A 23,870-nucleotide genomic window follows, 5' to 3' on the forward strand; every position below is an offset into this window, starting at 1 on the left:
TTTTAATGGGGGGGGTGTGACAGCATCATTTCTGTATTTCATGAGTCAAACTGGTAGGTGTGGGATAGACTGGAGGGGAGACCAAAGTCAGGGAGAACAGTGAGGAGGCAGTGCCACAAGCTAGGCAGAAGTGGGAAACTGAGTCAACAAAAGGAAAGCAGGAGTCGGGGAAGATGTGAGCAATGTTCTGGAGAGATCCCAGCTTCCCTACTTACCAGCTGTGAAGACTCAGACATATTCCTTTATTTTTCCCATCCTCAATTTACTCACCTGTAAATTGGGCTAGCAACGACAATCCTCCAAGGGGAGGCTGAAGTTAGGTATGCAGAGCATCTGTCCAGGGCCCGTGCTTCCTGCAAGCTGACCCATTGCCCCAGTCCCTCCTGGTCCCCCAGAAGGAGCCGAGGGCACATGTCATCTCTGAGCCTTCACCTCCCCTCAATGCTCACGTTCTTTGCCTGCCTGCTGAGAGCTCGGTGAGAGCAGAGCTTTGATGGGTAATGAGACCTTTCTTGAGGAACACCCTGTGTTCAGCTGAAACTCGTCCTTAGTATGCAAGGGCGCTGGATCCATTAGCTTTGAGTGCACCGTCATATTGCTGGAGCGATTGTTCCTCAAATAGAATTACTTTCTACAATTATCCTCAGGCCCCGGGATATGGGCGAGAGGTGCCAGGAGGCCAGAGCCAAATCAAATCAGGGACCTGGCTCTTCGGAATGAGTCTGGCACTGGGGTCCATGTGGCACATATGTAAGTGGGGACCATTGGACTGTGCCATCCCAGTCACTCCCCCAGCCCCAAACCGAGGAAACTGGAGCCCTGGCCGACAGAGGTGGGGCAGGCAAGGGCAAGGACACTGCTGAGTAAGTGAGGAAGTGGCAGGCAGGCATGAGAAACACCAGAAAGAAGGACTCTGTTTAAGACAGTCCACTTTCTGTGGGGTACCTGGGTGGCTCAGTTGGTTAAGCGTCCATCTCTTTTTTATTTTTTTTAAGCAAAGTGGTTTTTTTTCCCTAATGTATGTTTATTTTTAGAGAGAGAGAGAGAGACAGAGACAGAGACAGAGCATGAACAGGGGAGGGACAGAGAGAGAGAAGGAGACACAGAATCTGAAGCAGGCTCCAGGCTCTGAGCTGTCAGCACAGACCCCAATGCGGGGCTCGAGCCCACGAACCGTGAGACCATGACCTGAGCTGAAGCTGGACGCTTAACCGACTGAGCCACCCAGGCGCCAAACATCAAACTCTTGATCTCAGCTCAGGTCTTTTTCTCAGGGTCATGAGTTCAAGTTCCTCATCGGGCTCTGCACTGGGTGTGAAGCCTACTTAAAAAAAAAGACAAAAGACACAGCCTGCTCTGAGTAGAGCCAAGTCTATGGTGGCCAGGTGGCTCTGTGCCATCCGCCCTCCCTGCCTTCCCTAACCTCCTCGACTGCATTATCCCAAACAGATTCAGCAGCTCAATGTCAATGACATCAATAAAAGTCACACCCAACGTTGTCCTAAAGACTTAGATGCATCCCTCATTTAATCCTTGGGTCAACCCTGTAAGTGGAGAGAGGGCTCAGGGCGGGGGCTCTGGCTGGGCAGGAGGGAAAGCCCCTGAGGGGTGCTGGCGTGGAGGGGAAGGAAGCAACCCACGGGGATATGGGATAAAGGGTACCAAACAGAAGGCACAGCTGAGCAAAGACCCAGCAAGTGGACACCTGTGGTGAGGTTGACAAGGGCAGAAGTGGCCGGAGCATCGGTGGGTGCTGAGGCAGGAGAGGAGATGAAATTGGAGGGTGGCAAGGGGCCAGGAGACGGTCATGTAGAGGGGTGAGGAGGGCGGGCTTGGCCTGGCTGCAGTAGCAGCCGCTGGGAAATAAGGCCAGAACTACAGGACCCAACAGGGCGCTTAAAAAGATTCCGATGCCGTGGAAAGGGGCAGCTCAGGCTGGTTGAGCCAGTGTGATTGGCAGCTGAGGTGATTAAGGGGCGGAGTCTAGGCGAGAGAGGGGCCAGGTGAGGGAGAGGTCCAGGTGAAAGTGTGTTCTGGTAGTCTGGAGCTGGGCGTCCTTAGCTTGGATGTGGGGGGTGAGGGAACGGTGGTGAGGGGACTCACCGGGGTTTTCAGTTCAGGCAGGGAGACCTGGGGTGGATCCTGGTTCACTTCTGGCCCCCTGGGTACCAGATGCTGTAGGCGTCAAGGGGACACAGTGTGGAAGTAGCTGGCGAGCGAGACAGGAGTTCAGGAGAGGCGGGGTCCAGAAGAGGCGGGGCCAGGAAGAGGAGGGTCCCAGGGAGAGAGGCGGGGCCAGGAAGAGAGGCGGGTCCAGAAAGAGGCTGTGCCAGGGAGAGGCGGGGCCCAGGGAGGCGGGGCCAGAGAGAGTAGGGCACTGGGCTTGGGTCTGAGTTAACAGCCCCTCCGAGCTGAGTGGGGGAAGCTTAGAGATGTGCTTCCCCGCCTCAGTCCGAAGTGTGGCAAAGGACAGGGAGGAGCTGAATGAGACCACAGGAGAGGGACGGATTCGGGGTGCTCTACCTCTGCGAGTGAGGGAGAGGAGGGTGCAGTTTGGTGCTGAAGGAGCTGTCTCCTGGCAGAAGGCCTGTCTGCCCCAAGCTCCAGGTCATCAACTCCATCTGGGCTGGGCTAGGACTGGTGCTTCCTCTACGCAGCTACACGCAGCTCTCCCCATCTCACATGCTGCCTTTCCATTCCCTGTCTTGAGTCTGGTCCCCAGCGATCCCCAGGATATTTGTCACCATGCCCCCTCTAAATCCCCACCAGGGCAGGGCCCTGCACCTGCCTGTCAGACAGAAAATCCTGGACTGTATCTCATACGTCTCTGTACCCCCCCATAGCACTTAGCAAATAATAGACGCTCTGAATGCTCGATCCATTAAATTAAATAAACCAGGGCATTTTCTTATCTCATTCCTGTTCAGAAGCGGGCTTGCCTTCCCTTGCATCTGGATCCATCATTCAGTGCACTCTAGCCTGTGGGGCTGAGAGTCCCAAGCATGCCAGATTTGGATCGCAGTTAATATCGGTTTTATTGTCCTTCCACACCAGTACCACGCCACATGATCAATTGCCCTCCTGGCTGCTGATAAGGAGCGCTCTCAGCTTGGTCAGACAAGCCCTCAGGCGCCAGGGCTTGAGGACCCTGGCCTCCTGGCCCCCCACCCCCATTTCCCCAGCTCCAGAAAGCTCTGCCTTCTACCAGTCCACCCCCTCCCCCACCCCCTCTGAGATAGCTCTTGGAAGGGAGTGGAGGTGAATGTTCTTGAATATCTGTGGTGGGCAACACAGAGTGGGGACAGAGCAGTTCCTGGCATCTGATCTAGGGACTGGTCTGGGAATGAGGTTGTTCTCCTCACAGTGGAGGATGCTGGGATGGTCACCTCTCGTTGGCTTCCGGAGTGAGAGCTACTTGTTTTCATGTGTGGGGCCCCACACCTGAGCTCACCATCCAGAAACAGCCCACCCTCTGCCCACCAGTCATCCTCTGTATGCGTGGGGTCACTACCTCAATCACCCTTGTCAGGGCTGCTCCTTGGAGAGTGTCACCTGGCCTGGAGCTGCCAGAGTAGAGCTCCCTGCCCTGGCAGGGTGGGGAGAGGTGTGGCACAGTGTGAAAATGTGGTATCATCCCCCATTTCGAAGTCTGAGCTGTGACTCAGGGCACAGAGGACCAGTCCTCGGGTTGGAAGCCACAGAACCAGGGCAAAGTCTACAAGTACTGTTGTGTGAGGGCCCATGACTGTACCCTGTTTTACATTCTCTAGTTCACTCCCCCCAAAACCTCACCTTCTCCTGCTTGGACAGAACACGGGCCCCTCTCCTGGTGTTCAAGCCCAGATGTTCAGAAGTTTGTGTTCTGCCCTTTCAGAGTCCCCCCACTTTGCCCAGTGATCCTCAGTGCAGACTTAGAGTCTGAGTGGCAGATGGCCCCTGACCCCTCCCCACCAACATACCCACCAGCAGAGCTGTAGAATAGAACACATCGGGCTAGACATGGGGTCCCTGTAGATCCTTAGAGGGACTGAGAGGAAGATACTTTTATTCCCAGCTTGCAGATGAGGAATTAAGAATCAGAACCTCCTTGTTCCTTTCCATGATGCCTCTCCTTTGCTCCACAAGGGGCTTACCTCTTCCAGGAGGACCTGCCCTCATGGTTAGACACTGAGTGAAACCTGCCCTCAGGCCAGTCTGCTCTTTCCAGGCCAGCACCCTAGCTCTCTGGGTGTCCCGGCCACTATTCAGCATATTGAGGCCAGGTATCAGTGCCAGCACCCCTTACCTGGCTGTTGCCACCTCTGGGTTGGGGAAGGGGTGTGGGAGGGTGCAGCTCAGAGTGAGTTTACCCAAAGCTGCCATTGCCCCTCGACGTATCTGCACAACTCAGAGGCAGGGAGGCTCCCCCGGCTTTGCTCCAAGGTAAGCTGCTGCTGTTCTCATCCTCTGCTCCAGGCTGGACAGCCAAGCGCAGACAGCACTGGCCCGCACCGGCATTAGCCACGGCACCTGTAGACTCTGGTGGGTCCCACGACGGGGGCACAGACTCTCCAAGCCAAAGAGGATGGCAGCAAAAATGCAAGACGGAATTTCTGAGTTGAAAGACCCCCCTGTGCCTACCAAGAGGTCTGGCCTTTTCACCTCTCGGTTCTGTCCCCTGCAGAAGCCCCTCTTTCACTCCCGTCCGGCCAGACCCGCTGCTTCTCACTAGAACAATCAGGTCCATTAGTTGTCATAGCAACCAAGACAGGGCAAAGTCATTTTCTAGAAGGGGCCCTGCGCAAATTATGGCTTTACACCAACTTATTGCCAATCTTTTTAATTAAAACATTTTGCTTTCAACTCTACTAATGGCAGAGATCAGTAAACAAGGGAGATTGAATTACTGCTATTGAAGCTCCCACATCTCTTAAATGGCTTAATTACTGGTGGGAACACAGTGAGGCCAGAGTGGGGCAGCAAACAAGCAGGTGCATCTAACCTGCGAGGGCCAGCCTCTGCCAAGGTAACCAAATGCAGCCCAGAGCACTGAAAGGATATACCTGTAAGAAAAATTTTAGAACTCCTGAAGGAGGTAAAGAGATGCTAGAGTTATGGTTACAATTCAGTTTCCAGGACCGATGATGTCAACGTTGCTGACTGCTCAATTTCTGTTTAATTAAATTGCCTGGTCTGACACCTGGAGGCAGAAGCGTGTGTCCCTGTGTCCATGGCATGCGGTGGACTGATAAGGGGACCGAAGATCCCACTGGCCACTTGTTCCAAAGACCCCTCCCACCCCTCCTCCCCATTAATGTCCTCTTAACAAAAGCCCCCAGGGAGCACTTCCCCTCCCAGCAGGCCCCTTCAGGGTGGCTAGAAACTGCTCAGCAGGAAATGCCCTCAGATGAGCCTCTAAATCTAGGGAAGGGAAAACAAAGGCGCCAGAAAAGGGCCTCACCCAGTCAGCAAGGGTCACACAAAGAGACTAGAACCCAGCCCTGTCACCAAGCCTCCTTCTGTGTGTAATGAGCCATGCTAATGACAGTCATCTCCTTCATCTTCTCCAGGGTGTATAATACCCAAGTAGGAACGTTTAGCTTTTTTAAACTGAAATTTCCTGTTCATCACACCTGCTTCAAGTGTGTGTGAGGGTGTGTGTATGTGGGTATCAGTATACATGTAGGTGTGTATGTGAGTGTATTGTGTGCACATGCGCATATGTATATAAGAGTATAGAGGCATCTGGGTAGCTCAGTCAGTTAAGCATCCGACTCTTAATTTCAGTTGATGTCATGATCCCAGGGTTGTGGGATCAAGCCCTGGCTTGGGCTTCTCACTGAGTATGGAGCCTGCTCAAGATTTTCTCTCTTTCCCTCTGCCCCTTCCCGGCTCCATTCATCTCTGCCCCCCCCCTCTCTTTCAAATAAAATAAAATAATAAAATAAAATAAAATAAAATAAAATAAAATAAAATAAAATAAAATAAAAAATAAGATCAAAATAGTACATGTGTGAGTGTGAGAATGTGTGTGTGTGAGGTGTGGGTGTGCAAGTGTAGCACAAACACCACACTGATATTTCTAGGCTCTTTGTTCCTAAGGATTGTTCCTAAGGTCCTATAGGACCAGTTAAGGTCTCTATAACAAAGCAGATCTTGGTTCCTTATGAATGAAACAGATATCACAGATGCACCTAAAACCAGACCATAGAGGAAAGGAAAGGAATAAAAGGTAGATCCAGAAAATCCTAGACCAATATGTGAAAAAAGCTGACACAAGAATAGTAATAGCAGACATACTGATGTGAGGCAGAAAACATTAATGAGCATAAAGGACACTACAGTTAGGTCTGCCAATAAGATTCACCGACCACAAACTGTGTGCACTTAATAACACAATCTTGCACATTCAGTACAATTTGCATAAAACTGACACGTTCTCCAGCCCCTTGGAAGCCTTAGGACACTTTTAAAATCAGAAATGTATAGCTCAAGGAGACAAAAAAATGGTAAGCAAAAGGAAAGGAAGTCTCAGGAAAGTTCAAAGAATGATATCATATAGCCTGCACTCTGACCACAATGCAATAAATTGGAAATGAACAATTAAGAAGTACTCTCTAAAAGCATGCTTGGAAATTTATAAATGTACTCCTAAATGACTGAAGTCAAGATGAAATTTCAATCTTTCGGCATTATAGGGCAAGAAAGTACTATATATCAAAACTTGTGGAATGTAGCTAAAGCAGGATTTGGAGGAAAATGTATAGCCTTGAACACATTAATTGACAGCAACAAAATTTTAAAATTTTTAAATTAAACAGGAAGAGTAAGTAAAGAAGTGCTAGGGGCACCTGGGTGACTCAGTCAGTTGAACGTCCAACTTAGGCTCAGGTTGTGATCTCGCAGTCTGTGAGTTTGAGCCCCAGGTCGGACTCTGGGATGACAGCTCAGAGCCTGGAGCCTGCTTCGGATTCTGTGTCCACCGGCCTCTCTCTGTTTCTCCCCTGCTCGTATTATGTCTCTCTCCGTCTCAAAAATAACTCAACATTAAAAAAAAAAAAAAATTTAAGTGCCAAAAAGCAAACATTCATGTAAAATTTAAAACGTAACAAGAACATTAATAAGACTGAAAGTTATTTCCAGTGTTTTTAGAGACTGACATGATCGATAAGGAAGGAAGGAACCCTGTTCTGAGGACCTGGGTGCCCCCTCCCAAGACTTGGTCTCTGACCCTGGTGGAACTGCCCCTCCCCACCCAGTTCTCAGGCCAGCTGGATGCTTGCTAAGTCCCTCCAGTTTTGTACAATAGTAGCAGTCATTCCGCCTGTCTTTACCCTGACTTCTGCCTTCTTCCCGGGGATATAGCATAAGCAGAGGAGACTTAGGGACGATCAAGCACCTGGTCAACCACAAAGCTCCATGTAACAGGTGAGATTCTATGTGAAGCGGCATGTTAGAAATTTAATGAGCATGAACACTTGCCCAGCGTCTGCAAGCAGCTACACAGCTTGCTGGATGAGCACTGCCACGTGCTATTCCAGGCTTGGGAAAAGGGGAATGGAACTAGGCTTTGCATTCCTGTCCCCCCAAAATGTGAAGAAGAGCCCCCGTCCCACTGGGGAGTGTGTTGCGCCACAAGATAAAGGTCTCAGGGTACAGGGTGATGTCCAGCTGTGGCCTCCAGCCCTGCCCAGAGTCTGTTCAAGGGCTCTGACTCCAGGGGTCACAGGAAGAGGAAATTGCCACCAGAGGATCTGAATCAGAGAGGGGCTGCCCCCAGGCTCAGGCACTTGCCCTCTTGGGGTCTGCTCAGGAGGAAAGCCAAATTCCCCTGGCCTTTCCTCAAGCTCCCTAGTAACAAGAGCTTCCGTGAAATGCCACCCTGCTGCCAGCTCCCCACCAAATACTTTCCCCGGTGAGTGAATTTCCTCCTCAGCCATCCCGGGAAGACACCATCATCATCCCCCTCGCTTCATGGGTCAGGGAGCCAGAGCTCAGAGAGGATAGATAACCTGCCCAGGAGTCCAGCGCGGTAAGGTCGAGTGGGGGTTTGACTAGGGAGGGCACTCAGACTCCCAGTTTCCACCCTCACATGCTGGCCCCATTCTGCCTGGCCCTCCCACCAGATGGAAAGGCAGCCCCTGCCCCCTGGCTCAGCCTCTGCCCCTTGGTAGGGACATGCAGTCACCGGTTACTTCCCTTCAGAGCACCCCCCCCCCGCCCCCACTCTGCTTCTCAGGGACGCAGCCCTGTATCAGTCTCATCCACCAGCAGAAGGGAGAGCTGGCGGCTGTGTTACAGAAAAGCATCTCTCCCGGCGGGGTTGGAGATAAGGGGCACTGCATTAACCCCTCATCCAGCCTGCAATCCTCCCTGTGCTCTACGGGCTGGCTCAGGAAGCAGCAACAGCAATAGTCAGGGCCCCCATCAGTCACCCTCCGCGGGGGCTGTCGATGTGGAGGCTGCAGGCAGGGGGGCGGTGGGGGAATCCATCTCCTTCCCCTTGATATATAGGGGAATGGGGACCCCGAGCATCGAGCCATTGGGAATTTCTCATCTGTTCATGATGTGTCCCCGAAGTGAATGTTAATCAATAGGTCCAATCTGCGACCGCATCCATATTCGCAGCCTGGTAAAAATGGCCTCATTATGCTCACAGAAGGTGTTGTGTCCCCTGTCCTGGATGCCCAGATCTTTGGACTGCTTTGAAATGACCAGAAAACCTCTGCCCAGGAAACATGCATCCCACAGCCCTGAGCTCCCTCTCAGGCAGTTGCCGGCCTCGGCCTGGTCAGTGCCCCCACCGTGCTCTTGCTGGACCCTGGGCACTGACGTGGCTGCTGGTGGCACTGTGGGTGTCCCCGGGGATGGATGAGCCCTGCCAACTGGCACTGCAGATTGGGGTAGGGGTGTCCTGGCTTCAAATCCTGCTCCAGGGCCTCAGCTAGGCCCCCTGCCTCAGTGTCTGCATGTGTAAATCTATAAAATGAGGTGGAGTCCTAGCCCTCACCACTGCCCTGGGTGAGTCTGCCCCGATCCTGACTTGGCTGTCTCTTCTCTGGACTTCAGAAGGATCTAGGTCTGGTCAGAGATGATGGAATGTGAAGACAGAGCCACTGTGAGGCTATCTCCCTCCACTGTGAATTGGGGGAGCAGGGGATTTGGGACATGACTCTCCTAACCCCAAGGGAAAAGCAGGGGTGTCAGAGACAATGGCATGGTCCACAGTGGACAGGACGTTCCATCCTGATCTGGGTCTACTTGGACCAAGCCAGCCTTGGGCCAGTTGCCAACTTGGAGAGCGGCATATGGCCGGATTTCAGCCTCCACCTGTCCCTTGGCAGGGTGTCCTTGGGTGGTCATCAGTGGAGGCCCTGATTCTTGGCCCTGTCAGGAATGCCAAGATCCCAGGTTGGAAGTTCCTGGTGGGCCACAGCTCTGTCAGTCCAAGAGAGGAAGACAAAAAACTTCCCTTCAAGGCAACTGAACCCTCACACTGGGGAGACCTGGAAGCTGGCATCTCACCATGAAGTCAAACTGATGGTGGACAACCTCACTGAGAGCCTTCTGGTCACCACCAAGGAAGCGCCTGCCCATGAGACAGTCCCCCCTAAACGGGCTAGGAAGTAGCCCTAACCAGGGCTAACTCCTAGTTACAGGAAATATAGGGGACAGAGGAACAAGTCTGATGACATGATGAGGTAGATCCTGGACACAGGTCTTCCATGAAATGATCAGGCTGGATTCTTCATGGAAAGGGCTGTTCTCAACTCAAAAGACCATGGAGGGGCGCCTGGGTAGCTCAGTCGGTTAAGCTTTTGACTTCGGCTCAGGTGATGATCTCGCACTCTGTGAGTTTGAGCCCTGCATCGGGCTCTGTGCTGACAGCTCAGAGCCTGGAGCCTACTTCAGATTCTGTGTCTCCCTCTCTTTCTGTCTCTCCCCCACTCATATCTGTCTCTCTCTCTCTCTAAAAAATAAATAAACATTAAAAACATTTTTTAAAAAAAGACCATAGAGGCATAACCAAATGACAGCATGGTCCCAGATTGATTTGAACTTAAAAAAAATTTTTTAATGTTTTATTTATTTTTGAGAGAGAGAGAGAGAGAGAGAGAGAGAGAGAGAGAGACAGCATGAACAGGGGAGGAGCAGAGAGAGGGAGATACAGAATCCCAAGCAGGCTCCAGGCTCTGAACTGTCAGCACAGAACCCCACACAGGGCTCGAACCCATGATGTGAGATCATGACCTGAGTCAAAGTCAGACACTCAACTGACTGAGCCACCCAGACACCCCAATTTGGACTGTTTAAAAGGCCATAGAATAGATTCTTGGGTTGATTTGGGAAATCTGAATATGGAGTGGAGATTCTGTGATATTTTGGAATGATTCTTAGTTTTCTTAGGTAGCACAATGGAATTATGGTTATATAAGGAAATGTCCTCACTTTTGTGTGATACAGGCTGAAATATTCAGGGGTAAACTGCCCTGCCCCATCGCCCCCACCCCACCCTTCACCCTTGTAGACATCACTTCACCAAGGAGGCTTTCCCAACTGCCGGGTGGAGCTGGCACGACTTCATTAGGGGGTCTTGTTTTTCTCACCCGATGACCCCTTTATTCTCCACCAGACTGGCAGGGGCTATGTGTCCAGCCATGCCCGCTAAGGGGGCCGCTGGTGCCTGCTGTCTACCAGACCAGGATCTGATGACCCCGGACCACTAATGGCAGCTTCCAGGCCCACGGGAGAGACTGGGGATGCTGGGAGGGACGGCCAACAGCTGTTATGGGGCCATTCCCTCTCAATGGCTTCTGTCCTTTCCCCAGGCTAATGCGATCCCACTGTCCTCGGCATCACCCATTTCCCACCCTGGTCATATTCTTCCAGATGCTGCTCGTGAGACCAACGGCCAGCCTGAAGCTTCCTAGGTGAGTCCTGGAGCCAGCAAAGCCCTGCTCCTCTGGGCTCTGGATGTGCCCAGGTGTGCTGGCTCCTCCCTTAGTGAGGCGGTGGGTGCTCCAGAGGTGAGAGGTGGGCTCTCTGGGGCTGCTGCCCTGACCCCATAAAACACCTGGTAGTGTCCAAGAGCAGTTCCACGTGGCACAGCACCCTATTCAAGGATATTTTTCATTGGGCACAAATTAAGTATGTTCTGAAAAGAACTCAACAGAACTGAATTTGATGATGTCCAGTCCTTCCTACTGGGAAACGTGGCAGCTTTCTGATAAAGGAAGCACAGGCTTCCTGATTCTCCTGGTGAGTCAGAAAGGTGCCCCTGGGCCCTCCTTCCTCAGGGTTGGAGGGAGAGCGGCCCGAAGGGGTCCACTTTAAGGGTTTATTGTGCAGTGGTGAGTTAACTCATAAGAGGTTCCTCTCATTCAAAATCATTCTGATTCAGGTTGGATTGAGTCTGCTCAACAGAAGAACCATATTTGAAGTGGTCAGGATTCCGAGCAGGGGCAGGCACTCGGGTGTAGGTCAGAGACCTGGCCCTGGGGTTCTCTGCAAGGGAGCCCCAGCTTATGCTCACCCCAGGAGACCTCCCTGAGCCTCTGTCTCCCGTTTACAAGTGAGGATAACCAGAACAATGACTCTTTTAGGTTTGGGGGAGGGTTGGCTGAGGTGATCCCTGCACAGCACCTGGCCCAGTCCACCCCAGGTAAGCGAGCACCCCAGGGCTATCGCTGGACCATGGCAAGTTCTCACCTAAAAGGCAAAGGCCAAAGGCCCACCCAGACCTGCAGGTACTGCCAGAAAGAGGGTGTGGGCTGAGCTTCTGGAGCACTGGAGGCTTTAGCCTCACCATCTAGATTTCAGTCAAACAGGCCCTGACGTGGCAGCTTGTGGCCCAGGCCCCACGGCTGCCCACTCAGCTGCCCCTGGAGGACCCGCCAGGCCCAAGCCGCACAGGGCTACCTCCTCACTTTGGGCACACTAGGGGTCCAGCCCCGACCTTGGGCCTGCAGATAACGCTGTGAAATTGCGACATGGCCGGCTCTGTTCTCTCCTCACACACTCCCTGTGGCTGGAGTTAGGCCCAAGCAGCGACAGCGGAGTCAAGGAAAGAATGACACCGTGTCAGTCCAGGCCCCCGACAGAAGGGAAGAGGCCCACCCTGGCGCCAGCCCTCACCTTGGGGTGGGTTCTTTCTCTCTGGAGAAGCACGTTCCTCCCGTGCTGAAGGCTGGGTGGCATGAGGCTTGGCTGACGAGTGCCTGTCATTCCCTGGGGCATCCTGGAAAGGCGAGCAGGTGAGCACCCGAGGAAATGTCAGCCACACACACGCCCACCTTACTCACACTCATGATGACTTTGGGGCCAAGACAGACCCTTTCCAGTTCGCGGGTGAAGAAACTGGGGCTTGCAGAGTCAGGTCTAAGATGTGCGGCGTCACCCCGGGGGTTCATGTGAGACCCTAAGCCCAGTGTTCCTTCTGCTTGGCCTGGCGTGTTCTTGTGAGGGAGCACGGGGCTCTACAAAGTTCAAAGCCTCTACCTGTGCACTGAGCTGCCCGAGATAGGATGCCTGGGTGCCATTTTCTGGCACCAACTGAGTGAGACCCTTGGGGGCCCCGCTGGTCTCTGAGCTGCTCACTTGGATCTAGGCCACAGCCTTGTCTGCCAGCAAAAAGAGTCAGGGCTCCCAAGGAGCCAGCTCTGCCTCGCTCATCTTGGGGTCCTAGAGGGCACAGGGGTGCAGGGAGTGGACCAGTGTATGAACTGGACTTTTTCGCATCACCTCTGGAATAGGCTTCCACCTCAGGGAAAGACCACTGCCAGGTTCCTACCTACTGCAGGTCCCCCTGGACCCTGATTGTGCCCAGCAACCTCAGCACCCAGGCAGACCCACCCTGGAACACCCTGGGGCCTGTTGGGGACAACTCACCCAAAGTGACATCTCTGGGACTCTCCGTGGCCTTCCCCGAGCAGCCCAACCTTCCCACGGTCCACGATGACAATAAGGATCCAGGTTGTGGAGGAGGGAGAGGTGGGCTCATTGCATACTGGGGCACCCAGAAGGGCTGCCCCAGCCACACCTGTGATGGCCCTGGGAAGGCTAGACCTGCATAGTGACTATGTTGGAGCTGGAGGTGGGGCCGAGAGGGTCCCCAACCAGCCCACCCCCAGTCCACCTCAGAGCACAGGGGACAAGGCCAGGGAATCAGTCTCTTGTCCCCGTCACCACTGTCAACTTGCTCAAGACAGCCCTTTGCCCAGGCTTTAGCTTTGCTCTTGGAATGTGTCCAGAGAGAGAAGATTTTTCTTTTCCTGGGGTCCTTCTGGCAGGTAGATGTCAGAGGTGAGAAATCAGAAGCACCGTGGGGACCCCATGCCCACTCTGTGCAGGGGAAGACAGGCTGGCCCCCGTGCCCTCCTACTGGATGCCATTCCAGTAGGCATAGGGCTGCATCAGGCAGAGTCAAGGAGACTTTTCTGCTGTTGTGACTGATGCTCAAGGACGGGCAAATTACAGCCCGTGGGCTTCTTCCACGCACTGGCAGTTTTTATAACTTAAGTTTCACTGGGACATGGCTGTGTCTATTTGTTTGCATGTTGTCTGTTGTTTTTGCTTGAGTAACTGCAGCAAAGACCCGTACGGCCTGCAAAGCTGAACACACTTACTGTCCACCCCTCAAGGGAAAGCTTGTCATCCCCTATATTAGAAGCACACACTATCACAGGCTCAAAATTCCTGTGGCCTCTGGATCAAACTGTCAATTTGCAGGAAATACACAGGACAGAGGCACACGTCGTATACCACTGTAGGGCCGCAACCAGCCAAATGCAGATGGAGGGACCCCACAGGCAGACGTTTCTTCAGTGACTATTACGAAAGAAAAAAATATGGAGCAGGGGCAACAATGATAGATTGGACAAGTGGGCCTTACTTGGATCCAGTTCAAATACACTGTAAAAAGGGACAAGTGCAAGTTGAACGCTGATCGGCTAGTTAATGAAAATAAGGAGTTATGGTTAATTTTGCAGATGTGATACCAGTATTGTGGTGACGTTTTACACGTGTCTATTTTTTCAAGATACACGGTGAAGGGTTTATGGCTGAAATGATGTGATATCTGGTTTTGCTTCAAAATAATAAAAGGGGAGTAGCCGGGATGTGGGGTTGAGCAGGAAGGGCCGTGGGTTGATGGCTGGGGGCAGGATGATGGTGGGGCGGGGGTCACAATACAATGCTGTCTACTTTTATGTATGTTTGGGATCATCCATAATAGAGAGTTAATAAAATAAAATGAAACCAGACAGACCCCAAACGGACAGTGGGATGTTCCTCAGCAGCCCCTGGCAGCAGCATCTCCAGCCCTGGCTCGGTTCTCACAGCCCTGCTCCCAGGGACCAACCAGGAAACAGCTCACTGGCCTGGACCGTGCAGGGGTGGGGTCTGACCAGCCCAGGCAGGAGCAGAGCACACACCGGGCAGCCCTCCTCCTGGGGTCAGAGGCCAGCCGGGCCAGAGACCGTTGCTTCCCAACACAGAAGACAAGGAGGAAACGTGGTTGGCAGTGGGATGAGAAAGGAAAGTAGAAATGAACAAGAGAACAACTGCAAAGGCAAAAGCAATTTAAGAGGACCCGCTTCACAAAATTGCTATGCAAAGTTGAATGCCTACACAAAAAGAATGATTGTCGAGGAATATATCGATGCCCAATGTTAGCCCCTGAGAAAACATAAGCTTTAGTAAATACTACAAAGGCATTTGACACAATTCAACCGCCATCACTCTTCATAAGATAGGGAATAGATGGGGAATCCACGCAGACATGCACCAACCCACAAAGCAACAGAACCAGAGCTCTATGGCAACCAATGTCGAAGAGTGAGGCCAGGACACCCACTGGCGTGTGATACTGTTCCGGAAGTAGCCAATCAAGAGGGACACAGGAAAAGGGAGGGGGCTACAGTGATCCTTAATGCTGATCGAGGACTGACTGCTGAACAAGCCAAAACCAAACAGCTGAAAGTACGAGAATTCTGTAGAGTTGCTACTAACAAAAATAATACACACGTAGCGGGGGCTTTCCAACACCTAAACGGCAACTAAACAAAGATATAATGGAATAAAACATCCCATATGCAAAGTAGTTCATAAAAGCAAAAGCCATCCAGAAAGGGTCGTAACCACAAATACATAGGACTTGCATGAAGAAAACCGAACTGCCGTGGAAAGACAGGAAAAGGATTGTACAAGAAGGGTAACATCCACTCTGCAATTACAGTCATTAGGAGAGATGGGTACTGCATTACGGGTTTACAGGGCAGAGTCCAAACTTATGCCAAAATGTATGGAAATTCAGTAGGAGATAGGGTCACATTAGGCAACAAGGGCAAGGAGGGACCCCTCAATAAATACTGATGTGACCACATATTCGCCATTTGGAAGAAATTAAACTATATTTTAGATAGATTAAAGTTATTTTACTCTAACTCAATTCCCAACATAAATTTAAGCATAAAACCTAAAACCATAACATTACTGGAAGTAAAGGTAGATTTTTTTAAAAAAAGTAATTAAGGCCTCTCTAAGCATCACCAAACAAAATTGATTTTGGGGCACCTGGGTGGTGCAGTCAGTTAAGGATCCGACTTCTGCTCAGGTCATGATCTCACAGTTTGTGACGTCAAACCCCACATTGGGCTTTCTGCTGACAGCACAGAACCCACTTCGGATCCTCTGTCTCCTTCCCTCTCTGTCCCTTCCCTACTCATTCTCTCTCTTTCAAAAACAAAACATTAAAAATTGATTTTAAAATTATTGATACAGGGGCGCCTGGGTGGCTCAGTCGGTTGAGCGGCCGACTTTGGCTCAGGTCACGATCTCGCAGTCCGTGAGTTTGAGCCCCGCATCGGGCTCTGTGCTGACAGCTCAGAGCCTGGAGCCTGTTTCGGATTCCGTGTCTCCCTCTCTCTGACCCTCCCCCGTTCATGCTCTGTCTCTCTCTGTCTCAAAAATAAACGTTAAAAAATAAAATAAAATAAAATAAAATAAAATAAAATAATTGATACATTTTTTCAGAGAAAAATTTTAAAACATTGGTTTGGTAAAGTCAACAGACAAGGGAAAATATTTGCCACACATATGACAACCGAGGGGTTCAATTCCCTAAGCTTACCAGGAGCTCTCATACACCAAAAAGAAAAAAAGACAATCTAATAGAAAAAGGGGCCAAAATATTAAAAAGCACTCAACTTCACTCAGATAAATGCAAAATAGATGAGATGCTCTTTTCATTTGAGAGCATTGATAGTCTGCACCGTTGAAACATAGGCATATTGGTACGGCCCATATCAAATGCAATTTGGCAAGTTTTCTTTACAAATTTATTTGCATGTACTCTTGGGAGCAGGCAGATTATTTTGGGTTGTACTACCATGAATTTATCCTAAGAATACACTTGCAGAATTTGCCAGGTAAAATTTGTATGAGTAAAATATCCTGTTGTGCTGTCGACAGGGGCCAACGGCTGGGAACAGCCTCAATGTCCATCACTGGGAAGCTGGGGAGTCATAGGACGCGGATCCAGAAGTGGGGGGGGGGGGTCAATCCACTATGGAACCTTCAAAAGGAAGTTCCATTTGTAACCGGGTTCAGGAGAGCATATAATCTGGGGCACCTGGGTGGGGGGCAGTCTGTTAAGTGTCTGACTCTTGATTTTGGTTCAGGTCACGATCTAATGGTTGTGAGATCGAGCCCTGTGTGGAGCCAACGTTGGGTTCCATGCTAGGCATAGAGCCTGCTTAAGATTCTTTCTCTCCCTCTGCCCCTCCCCCACTCAGGCTTTCTCTCTCTCTCTCTCTCTCTCTCTCTTTCTCTCAAAAAACGCCTATAATCTGATGCATAAACCTTTTCTCTGAAAGTAAATACAGTAAGTGGTTAACAGCAGTGACTCTGGGAGGGACCGTGGGGAGGGTTGGCTTTTACTTTTAATTTCACCTATTTCACCAATTCAGTTTTATTTGAAATTCATCATGTGCAGGTCTTACTTTTATTAAAAACCAAACCAATATAGCAACAATAATGAAAACACACAAACAAAGCAAAACAATAAAAACCCCAATTACTTCAACAGAGGGTGCTGAAGGTATGGACCTATTTATCCTAAAAGTCTATGAATAGTAAATCATTTCAGGAGCTTCTGGCCAGGCATGCTGGTCCAGAGACGGAATAGGTGTGCTGGGAGCAGAGAGCCCTAGTTCCCGCGGGGTTGGGGGCATGCTGGGACAGGTGTCGGGGGCACGCTGGACCTCGACTGGGCTGTGTGAGGGAAGAATGGCTCTTCCTTGCACCAGCCTGCCCGCTGGTGAGGGGCATGCTACACCTTTCTCTCCAGAAGGTGCCCCTGAAATCCAGTGGGATTGAATGAGTTATAGAGAAAACACTCTGATTCAAATGGTTTCTAAAACCCACATTAAGAGGTTAAAATGCATTGCAGTGCCGTATCCTTAAAAGTCATAAATGTCTCTTGTCTCCAGGTCTCCTACCCCCGAGCTGGACTCAGTGCTTTTGGTGCCCCGTGGTGGGGCCTTGCTCTTAACGGCATCCCGCGGTGGCGTGGGTGGGACTGGATTGGTGTTCTCTGAAATCCCCGCAAGTCCTGAGATGCCAGGCCTCACTGGGTCTAACATGTGAGCCCACTACATCCAGGCTGGGGTTTGAAGGACACGGGGGTTCTGGGACACAGCTCTGGGCTTGAGCCCCAGGAGGAAAGCCACTGGTCCTCTCTCCCATGCCTTCCCTCCCCAGAACTGGCTGGAACCTGCACCCAGGGGTGCACAGAAATCATCTGTGGGGGGCTTTTGCTGGGCAGGGGTGTGGTTGAAATCGCCCATGATCCAGTTCCTCCTGCCCCTCCACCTGACCTGGGGCAACACTGCTCAGACCAGGGCATTCTAACGAGGACCTCAGCTGTGGACAGGCGTGTGTGTGGGGGGGGGGGGGTGCTGTGGCACAGCCGGTGCCCTGTCTGTGGCATTACAAGCCCCTCCCCTCCCAGACACGCAGCCCTGAGCCCCATGCCTGGCAGAAGGGTGCCTGTGGGGTGGAGGTCCGGCTGGTGGCGGCTTGGCCCTAGCATCCCTGGCGGTGGGGGTGGCCCCGGCCTGACTCCGGGGCGAGTCTGGGGCTGAGCGGAAGCTGACATGTTAATGCTGGCGTGCTGGGGCCGCAGAAGCATGGCCTTCATTCGATTTGGGAGGGCCTCTCCGGGCCCAGGCCTCTGGTTTGGCTCCTATTGAATTAGTCAGCTGAACAGAGCAGGAAGGAGCTGTTCACCTAATTGCACTTGATGGATCTCTTCGTTCTGTTCAGATGCCAGACACAAGATAGCCGCCCCCTCTTTGCATCTGAGCCCCAAGCTGGTGCTTTGGGGTCAGCAAATAGCTGCTCCACACAGAGGGTTTGGGGGCCCAGCCCCACCCCCTCCCCCGCTTCAGCGGAGAGGCTGGGCCCCCATGGGGAGCACTCTGGGCAGCAGTTACCAAGGGCTGGAGGGCAGGCCAGCGGTGGGGGAGATGACCGCACTGGCGGGACCCTCGGGCACAGCCGCGTGTCTTTGACTGACTCCGCGGGGTTAAGGGCTCCTTGTCTGGGTAATTGTCTCCCCTTTAATTACCGTGACTAAAAGTGCCTCCTAATTTACTTTAGGGCCCTCAGATGACATCTTAAGAAGGATGGCATCCGCTCCCCATCACAAGCGCGGGCCTCCGCAACCATTCAAAGACCCCCAGCTTCTGCCCTCGGCCTCTGTCCTGCATCGGCTCCTTGCTCATCCCCCCTCACCCCGCCCCGCTTCGCACGCGGCTCTGGTGAGGACGCTAGTGAGAAGCAGAACAGGAGCGGAGACAGGCTCCCTGTCCTAGGGGACCCTGGCCGCTGAGAGCCAGGAGACGAGGGCCTGAGCCCTGGTTGCTATGGAGCCGTCACCTAACGTTTCTGTTATGCCCTAGGTGGCAAGATCCCTTTGTTTAGGACAAATTCTGTTGTGCAGCGGGAATGCTTGCCAGGCCCGGGAGGAAGAAGGAAACGATTTCAGAACACTTTATGCAGGGGGAAGGAGTCAGCTTCGTGGCTCCTGGTGTCAGAGGAGGATGACCCCCTAATACCCCACAAGGCACCGCGGACCAATTTAAATTATGAGATTAACACAGAAACCATAAACAGCTAAATGGTGAGGGTGGGGAAGGCCTTTCCAACCATAAAAGCCCAGTGAAAACCATTTAAAACATGAAGGATTCAACTCACATCAGAATTGGAAAGCAAAACAAAATGAACACACAAGGCTCCTGAGCCAAGTTCAAAGGCAAACGATGCCGCCCTCAGGGGAAATGTTGTCACATGTATGATAACCAGAGGATTGCTGTCCTTGCTGTCCTTACTGTATAAAGAGCTCTTTTAATTCAATAAGGAGATGATGAACGTGAGTGGGGAACAGAAGCAGTCACGTTGTAGAGGAGACAGGCAAGGCAGCCCCGGGAAACGTGGAGAACCAGGGGATCCTGGCCAGAGTCGCAGGGTGATTTTGGAGTTGCTGCTTGGTGTATGGCTTCTCTGGAATTGCATAGCGCCCAGAGGACAGCCAGTGCCCAAAGAGCTTAAAACCCCAACTGGATAACACTGGGTGTCCTGAGAGGAGCAGACGCAGAGAGCATTGGAGAAGCAGAAAGGAGGCAAGGGTTCCGCAGAACCTGGGAGGGGTGCCGGCTGGGGTCCGGTCGCCTCACCAGCAGAGCAATCCAGACCCCTGCTCCTGCTTGGAGGAGGGGGCCCTGTGGCTGCGGAGGAGGACTTTAGAGCCAAGGAGAGGAGAAGCAGAGTCTGCAGACCTGCAGTTTTCGGAGTACAGATCTTGCACCTCTTTGGTTAGGTTTATCCCTAGGTATCTAATGGTTTTTGGTGCAATTGTAAATGGGATCAGTTCCTTGATTTCTCTTTCTGCTGCTTCGTTATTGGTGTATAGAAATGCAATGGATTTCTGAACATTGATTTTATATCCTGCGACTTTGCTGAATTCATGTATCAGCACTAGCAGTTTTTTTGGTGGAGTCTTTTGGGTTTTCCATGTAGAGTATCAGGTCATCTGCGAAGAGTGAAAGTTTGACTTCTTCCTTGCTAAGCGAAATAAGTCAGGCAGAGAAAGAAAAATACCATATGATTTCACCCATATGTGGAATTTAAGAAACACAACGGATGAACATAGGGGAAGGGAAGGAAAAATAAGATAAAAAAACAGAGACGGAAGCAAACCATAAGAGATTCTTAAATATAGAGAACAGGGGCGCCTGGGTGGCTCAGTCGGTTGAGCGTCTGACTTCGGCTCAGGTCATGATCTCACACTCATGGGTTCGAGCCCCGCGTCGGACTCTGTGCTGATAGCTCAGAGCCTGGAGCCTGCTTCGGATTCTGTGTCTCCCTCTGTCTCTGCCCCTCCCCTGCTCATGCCCTGTCTCTCTCTCTCTCTCTCTCTCTCTCTCTCTGTCAAGAACAAATAAACATTAAAAAAATTTTAATACAGAAAACAAACTGAGGGTTGCTGGAGGCAAGGGGAGTGGAGGATGGGGTAAATGGGTGACAGGCATTAAGGAGGGCACTTTTTGGGATGAGCGCTGGGTGTCCTATTTAAGAAATGAATTCCTGGGTTCTACTCCTGAAGCCATGACAACACTATATGTTAAGTAACTTAAATTTAAATTAAAAAAAAAAAAAAGACTGCAAACCTGAAGGGTATGTGCGTATACTAGGACCTCGGGTGTCCCAGTGATAACCAGTGCCAACTAGTCACTGAGTCTGGAAAGTCTCCGTGAGAGACCCCAGGACCCCAGAGCAGCCCCACACAGAAGTTCCAAGCTTGAAATGAAATCCAGTGGATTTTAAAAGAGAAAAAGATGAGCTTTTGCCTCATACTTGTGAATTACGCATTGAGAGTCAATATTTGCTTTACTCGCAAGGAATGCAAATTAAAACAATAAAGTATAAGATCCCACCTCTAAGAAAGGCAAATGCAGTATTTAAAAAAAATAATTGAACATTCCATGTAGGAGAATGTAGGGCATACTTCTCGGTGAGAGTGGATTTGGGCATAAATATTCTAGAGGGTAATCTTAAAACTGATCATATCCTTTGACACAAAAGTTCCTCTTCTAGAAATTTATCTTGAGGACATAATCAGAAACTCACCCAAAGATTTATGTATGGATTTGTTCACAAGTAGTTCAACTTATAATGGCAAAAATTAGAAACAAATTTAAATGTATACTAATGGGGAATTATAGTATATCCACATATGTTAAAATCATATTTTAAAAAATCTTTAGTAACACAAAGATATGCTTGAGTTACTACCATAAGTGAAAGACAATGTGTTCAAAACACATAAACATTTTATAAAAAAAGAAGTTCATATCAGAAAAGTCTGGAGGGACCTAACTGGTAGTCAGGAGTGGTGGAAGGGGCAAGGTTGTTTTTGTTTGTTTTGGTTCTTTTAATCTTTTCTTTTTAATTCTAGAGGCAGAGAAAGAGCACAATCAGGGGGGAGGGGCAGGGGGAGAGAGAGAATCTCGAGCAGCCCCCACAGTCAGTGCAGAGCCAGACGCGGGGCCCGATCCCACAACCCTGGGACCATGACCCAAGAGTCGGATGCTCAACCCACTGAACCACCCAGGTGCCCTGAGCCAAGGTTTTTAAATACCTTGTTTTCACTACAGTTTTTTGTACTTTCCAAATTTGCTCCAATTAAAATGTAATTACTTTATACTCACATAAAATAAAGCTATTTGTGAGTTAATAAAAAAAAAAAAATCAGCTGTTGGGGCAGGAAGGTTTGCTGAAGATCTGCTCTGTGCAGGAACCACGCTCTGAGACCAGAAGATTTTGTCTTCCCAGAAATCCGTTATGACGAATATATCATCCCCATTTTCTGATGAGCAAACTCTGAGAGCCTCAATCACCACTGTGGCTAACGTGTTACTGAAACCTGACCATCCCACCCAAAGGTGTCCTGAGGCCCTCTGTCCTTCTGGTTGAACGACCGCCCCAGCTTGTGAGGTCCTGCTCCCGACTGGGCCAGCTGAGCCCTCTAGGCCCCATGGCTCCCAACAGTTTCCCCAGCTTTGGTCAGCTCTCCTCGCCGACCCTCAACCTGTCTTGCTCCTTTGTGTGCTGGAGATCGGGTGGATGGACAGGCTGGTGTCTGCCATGTGCCAAAGGCTGGTGTGGGTGGAGAGGCCTCCTCTGGGTCCACAGCCCCATCCGCACAGATGCCCCTGTGCCTCTCTCCCTTGTCCTTCGCTCCTTTCCCTGGGCTGCCCCAGCCGCTTGCTAAAAGGGGCTCCTGGGAGGTGGGCACAGCGGGTGCTGGGCCTCCCAGCCCCTGATGCTCATGGGCCTCTGCAGGTGGTGCTGTGCTCTGGGTCTGGTATCCCTGCGGAGCCACACCTTGGTGTGGGGGTGAGTGGCAGCAGGTAGCCTTGCCAGGCCTCCCAGGCCACACGGAAGTCTGACTTTTACCCTGAAGGAGGAGCCCCAGTGGGGAAGAGGAGGGCTGTGAACCAGCCTTCATTCCACTGGCCCCTCTGACTGGGTGCAATGGGAGGAGTAGAGTCCGGGCATTGATGGCACGTGGGATGAGCCCTGGCAACCGTGAGCACTCAGAAAAGTTCTCTGTGGGGATCACTGCTGTTTCGTGCAGAGAAGACCAAGGCCGGTCCTGGGACCTCAGGCCAGGGATGGCCAGGAAGGGTGCCCAGAGAGAGAAGAGCTCTTTCCTCCCTGTGATTCTGGGGTGAGCATGCCCCCTCCCCTCCACCTCCCCCCACCATGTGACAGCACGTGCCACAGCAGGCACCTCACCATGGGGGGCCTCTGGGCGGAGGCCAGAGCCCCATTACGTCAGCACTCCCTTGGTCTCCGAGCCTGCGAGCCAGCACAGCTGGCCACCTGGCCGCGGCTGCTGTCCCCGGGAAACCTCGGCTTGAGGATGACGCATCTGCCCAGAGCACGGTAGGAACTGCCTCCTGCCTGGCAGACCTCCCTCACGGGGACTCCTGGTCCCCATCCTGACATAACAGCTGTAGCTGCAGCCCCTCACCCCACTTCTCCCCACCCCTGCCTCAGGCCCAGCCTGCCCCAGGGAGAAAGATGCAGAAGCCCTGAGGCATGGGAAGCCCAGCTTGAGGAGGAGGGAGGGGAGGGCAAAGGGGTCTTGGCAGAGACAAGGGAGGGGAAGGGGCCCAGCTGGAGGAGGGATTGTGTGCATTAGACTGGCGCTATCAGGGCGACACAGAGCCCAAGCGGGGTCCATGCCTGTGAACAAGCACCACACCGGACGGGAGCACAGAAGGCCAGGGCTACGGGAGGCACGCCTGGGGTCCAGAGGATACTCACTGGAGCTGGCGGGGAGCAGCTGGGCTCCCCACACTAGCACAGAGCAGGCTCTGGTTTCAGGCGCCCAGGCTGATCCAGTGTTGATCAGTAAATCAGGTCAACATACTGGGCTCGAGGCACAGAGAACTGGCCTGCTCTCCCCCAGCTCCCATTGGCTGAGGTAGGATGTGTGGCCACAGTAAGGCCTGGGCAGGGGCTCCGGTAGTGTGTGGCAGATGGGGGCCCTGGAGAACTCTCTTCCCAGTTCTTCGTGCCCCAGGACGGGAGCACTGGTCCCTGAAGCAGGAACCCCCAGCGGAGAAGCCTGTGGAGACCGGCAGCCCAAGAGTGTGGACATGGGATGGGCCTGCTGGGAGTCGGGGAGGGGGCAGTCTGTGGGAGGCCTCAGACCTAACTGTCTGGGGACATCCTAGAAACAACGATGATATGGCATAAACATTAGACACTCTGTTAAACCATCACACACGCTGAGAGAGGCAGGAATTGTTTCCTCTCAT

This window comes from Panthera leo, chromosome D2 (assembly GCF_018350215.1).
Source record: "Panthera leo isolate Ple1 chromosome D2, P.leo_Ple1_pat1.1, whole genome shotgun sequence".
In the NCBI taxonomy this organism is placed as follows: Eukaryota; Metazoa; Chordata; class Mammalia; order Carnivora; family Felidae; genus Panthera; species Panthera leo.